A 5626-nucleotide genomic window follows, 5' to 3' on the forward strand; every position below is an offset into this window, starting at 1 on the left:
ATAATGCTACAATGACCATTGGAGTACACGAGTCAGATGGTATCACTACTTTCAAGTTGCTTAGGTATATTCACTGGAAATGTTGGGTCAATGGTAGTTCTAATTTTAATTTTTTAAAGACACATCACACTATTTTCTACAACAGTAATACCATTTTTCCCCACCAACAATGGACAAGAGTTCTAATTTCCTGACTTCATTGTCATTATTTGTTATTCTCTGGGCTGTTGGGGTTTTTTTACAATATTTTGGGGAGGGGGTGGAGTAAGGAGTGAGAGTTAGGTTTAGGACTATGGTTAGATCTAGGCTAGGCCTAGGATTTCATTTATTGTTAGGATTATGGCTAAGACTAGTGGTTATGAGTCAGGCTGCTAACCTCAAGGTCAGCAGTTCAAAAGTACCAGCTGTTCTGCAAGAGAAAGATGAAACTTTCTGATCCTGTAAATATTAGCAGGCTTGGAAACCCTCACTATGAGTCAAAACCAACTCCACAGCACATAACCACTACCACCAGGGTTAATTTAAGGGTAAGGATTGGGTTAGGGATGGGGAGGAGTGAGGCTAGGATTACAGTTAGGTGTTTTTTGTTTTTTTTTCTTGAGTTGAGTTCTATTTGATTTCCTCTTCATTTGAAAGTTCTATAACTACATTATTCCCTCTTTTTACTTTATGGTTATTGTTTATTTTTGTTGCAACTGTATCTCTGTTTTTGTATGTGTCTGTCTTACTTTGCATACTTCTTACTTTGCATCTAGGTTGTGTCTAGGTGATATTGTCATGGATGTTAGTCTCAGATTGTTGTCTGTTGTTGGTTCTCTGTCCAAAGAATTCCTTTTAATATTTTTTGTAACGTTGGTTTAATTTTTACAAATTCTTTTAATTTGTTTGTCTGAAAAATGACCTAATTTCACTATATGTGATGGGCACTTTTGCTGGATATATGATTCTTGGTTGGCAATTTGTTCCTTTCAGAGTTTTACATATGTCATTCCATTGTCTTCTTTCCTGCCTGGTTTCTGCTGAGAAATCAGAGCTTAATCTTATTAGTTCTCCTTTGTAGGTAACTTTTTGTTTTTCCTGAATGGTTCTCAGAATTCTTTCCTTGTCATTGGTGTTGAAAAGTTTGATTATGTCTTGTGCTTTTCTTTTTGAGTCTATTCTGTTTGGAGTTCATGCAACTTCTTGAATGGCTATTTTCTTGTCTTGCTTGATGTTGGAGAAGTTTTCTTCCAACAATTCTCGGACAATATTCTGTATGAATTGTTTTTTGTTTGGTTGGTTTTTGGTATTTTGTTTTTGTCTCTTCCTGTTCTGGCATTCCTATCACACAAACGTATTCCTCTTGACAGTACCCCACATAAATCTTAGGTTTTCTTTGAATTTTTTGGTTCTTTTTTCTGATTGTTCCTCTAACAGATGAATAAATACTGAAAGATATTTCTTCAATCTCAATAATTCAACTTTCCATTGACTCGATTACATTTCTTTACTCTTTCAGTGTATTGTCTATTTCTGAAGTCTTAGTGTTAATCTTCTGGCTTTCTAATGTTTTATATAGTCCTCCTTTTTTTTTTTCAATTATTTTATCAGTTTTTCCTGAATTTTTTAATAGTTTTGTCTATGTTGTCTTTGATTTCTTCTGTAGTTTTGCATTTATTTCTCTTTCAATCCAATGAAGTTGCCTAATTAGCATTCTTTTAAATTAATTATTGTTAGTCTGGGTAACTTTTCTAGTGTTATTTTATCTGACTCTGTATTTTGGTCACACTTGAGACACCCTGCTCTGTTTCTTTGTGTAAACTAAAATTGTTTGTTTTCTCCAAGACACTCTCATATTTATATTTGGTTGACGATTTTATATTGGTGCATTCTCAGATACTCCAACTTGTCTCCTGGTAAATGTCATAGACACTGGAAGTGTGGACACAGTTCTGTTTGTTTAGTACAGTTCAGGGCAAGTTCCTGCGCCTCCAGAAGTAGGGTTGCTATGCCAGGCTTCCAACTCCAAGCAGAACAGAGGATGAGCAGGAGGGAGTGACAAGTGCCACTGGCCACTGTGTTACTGAAGACAGAGATTGGCCACATCCCCAGATACCCAGAGGGCACTGGAACAAGGGGGAGTTGAACTCCTTTGCTGCCAACCCACAGGCCACTGTTATCAATAGCCACTACAAAACCTCAAGATGATCATGTCATGTCATACCAGCCCACAGTCCACCTGTTTTCTCTCTCACTGTTCTTGTTCATCTTCCTATTTCATTCAGCACTCAATCCACTTCTCTGTTCTAGGTTTCCAGGATCACCTTCTCTGTGCTTAGGTTTCCAGGATCACCATCTGTTTCTGATTCATTTAGTCCCCACATGTCTTTGATGCAGAGGATCAACTCAGTGCATCTGCTTACTCACCAACTTACCCCGAACCCTTATTTATTTTATTTTATCTTATCCATTCTGTTGTTGTTGTTAGGGATCATCAAGTGACTCTAGGTCATAGCAACAGAATGAAACACTGCTTGCTCCTGCACCATCCTCAAAATTGTTCTTATGTTTGAGCCCACTGTAAGCACTATGTCAATTTGGGATCTTCCTTATTTTCTAATCTTCTACTTCACCAAGCATGATGTCCTTTTTCAGAGACTAGTGCCTCCTAATAACATGTCCAAATGAGATGAATTCTCTTCATCCTTGCTTCTAATAGACAATCTGTCTGTACTTTTTCAAACACAGTTTTCTTTTAATCTTCTGTCAGTCCATGATACTTCCAATATTCTTCACAAGCACTATATTTCAAATGTATCTATTAATCTTCAACTTTCTATATTCATTGTCCAGCTTTAACATGAATATGAGGTCATTGAAACTACAATGACTTGGATCAAGACCACTTTAGTCCTCAAAGTGACATCTTTGCTCATTATCACTTTAAATAGGTCTTTTGCTACAGATACACCCAGTGCAATACATCCTTTAATTTCCTGACTGCTGGTTCTGAGTACTGACTGTGGATCCAAGTAAAATGAAATCCTTGCCAACTTTGATCTTTTCTCTGATTATCATGATGTTGTTTACTCATCCAGTTAAAAGATTTTTATTTCCTTTACATTGAGGTGTAATCCATACTGAAGGCTGTGTTCTTTGATCTTCATCAGTGCTCCCAGTCCTTTTTGCTTTCAGCAAACAAGATTATATCATCAGCATATCACAGGTTGTTAATGAGCCTTCCTCCAATCCTGATGCCATGTTCTTCTTCATATAACCAGTTTCCCAGTTTATTTTTTCAACATACAGATTGAGTAAGTATGGTTATGGTAAAAAGATACAACCTTGATGCATGTTTCTTCTGATTTTAAACTATGCCGTTTTATTGGTTCTGTTCTATCCACTGCCTCTGAGTCTATGTATAGTTTCTAGATGAGCAAAATGAAGTGTCCTAGAACTTCCATTCTTCCAAAATATTATCTATAGTTTGTGATTATCCACAAAGTCGAATGCGTTTTCATCATCAATAAAACATAAGCAAGCATCTTTCTGGTATTCTCTGCTTTCAGACAAGATCCATCTGAGGCCAGCAATGATATTCCTTGTTCCACATCCTCTTCTGAATCTGGCTTGAACTTCTAGCAGCTAACTATTAATGTACTGCTACAACCATTTTAAAATTAGCTTCAGAAAACAATTTACTTGTGTGTGGTATTAATGATGTTCTTGTTAGATGCCATCGAGTCAGTACTGACTCATAGCCACCTTATTACAACTGAAAGAAATACTGTCTGGTTCTGTGACAATCTCACAGTCATTACTATTTGTGTGCCATCGCTGCTGATACTGTCAATCTATCTCATTGGGATTTTCCTCTTTCTCATTGACCCTCCACTTTACCAAGCATGATTACCTTCTCCAATGACTGGTCCCTCCCGATATATCTGAACTATGAAAGACAGAGTCTGGTCATCCTAGCTTCTAAGGAGTATTCTGGCTGTATTTCACCCAACACAGATTTGTTTTATTTTCTAGGCAGTCCTTGATACTTTTAATATTCTCCTCCAACACTGTAACTCAAATGCATCAATTCTTCTGTGGTCTTCCTTATTCATTGTCCAACTTTCATATGCATATGAGGCTATTGAAAATATCATGCTTGGGTCAGGAGCACCTTAGTCTTCAAACTGACAATCTTTGTTCTTCAACACTTTAAAGAGGTCATTGTGTGATTTCTTGACTGCTGCTTCCATGAGTGTTGATGGTTGATCTGAGCAAAATGAAGTCTTTGACAAGGTCAATCTTCTTCTTTTGTTCAACTCTTCACCTCTCTCATTTATATGGATGTTATTTGGTCCAATGGTTAGGATTTTTGTTTCTTTACATTGAGATACAACCTGTACCAAAGGCTGTATTCTTTGATCTTCATCAGTATTTTAAGTCTTCTCCACTTTCAGCAAGCAAGGTTGTCATTTGCATATCATAAGTTGTTAATGAGTCATCAGCCAATCCTGATATCCTGATGTTACATTTTTCTTCAAATAATCCAGTTTATCGGATTATTGCTCAGCATACAGATTAAGTAACTATGGTGAAAGAATACATCCCTGACACACACCTTTCCTGATTTTAAAACACTTGTTCTTTTGAATGATTGCCTCTTGGTCTATGCACAGGTTAATCATGAGAATGATTAAGTGTTCAGGAATACTCATTTCCCACAATGTTGTCCATAGCTTGACATGATCCACACAATTGAAAGTCTTTGCACAGTCAATAAAGCACAGGTAAAAATCTTTCTTTATTCTCTGCTTTCAGACAAGATACATCTTATGTCAGCAATGATATCCCGTGTTCCATTTCCCCATCTGACTCTCATCTGATGAGCCCCCCCGTTAATGTGCTGCTGCAGCCATTTTTTAATTATCTTCAGTAAAGTTTTACTTGTATGTGATATTAATGTTATTGTCCAATGATTCTGCATCTCTTTGAAATGGGCACAAATATGGAACTCTTCCAATCAGTTGGCAAGGTAGCTATCGTCCAAGTTTTTTGGCATGGGTGAGTGAATGCTGTCTCATTTGATGAAAGATTTTCATTTGTATTTCATCAATTCCTGGAACCTTGTTCTTTTCCAATGCCCTCAATGCACTTTGGACTTCTTCCTTTTAGTATCATTGGCTCTTGATCATATGTTATCTTTTGAAATGGTTGAACATCAACCATTTCTTATTGGCACAGTGACTCTATGAATTCCTTCCATCCTCTTTTGATGCTTTCTGCATCGGTCAATATTTTGCCCATAGAATCCTTCATTATTGAAATCAAGGCTTGCAGGTTTTCTTCCACTATTTCAACTTGAGTAATGCTAACTGTGTTCTTCCCTTTTGGTTTTCTAACTCCAGGTCTTTGTACATTTCACTATAATATTCAACTTTGTCTTCTCAAGCAGCTCTTTGAAATTTTTTGTTCAACTCTTCACCTCCTCATTTATTCTATTTTCTTTAGCATGTTTACACTGGAAAACAAGTTTCAGAGTGTCTTCTGACATCCATTTTGGTGTTTTCCTTCTTTCTTTGTCTTCTTAATAAACTTTTGCTTTCATCCTGTATGATGTTCTTCATGTCATCCCACAACTCTTCTGGTC

At 36.7% G+C, this 5626-nt stretch overlaps 1 pseudogene; it reads left to right on the forward strand.

Moving 5' to 3' along the window:
- Nucleotides 1-11: 11 nt before the first annotated feature.
- The window catches only part of LOC102812801, a 7701-nt pseudogene continuing 2086 nt past the window's right edge, over nucleotides 12-5626 (forward strand).

The sequence above is a fragment of the Chrysochloris asiatica genome, unplaced genomic scaffold (assembly GCF_000296735.1).
Source record: "Chrysochloris asiatica unplaced genomic scaffold, ChrAsi1.0 scaffold00106, whole genome shotgun sequence".
NCBI lineage: Eukaryota > Metazoa > Chordata > Mammalia > Afrosoricida > Chrysochloridae > Chrysochloris > Chrysochloris asiatica.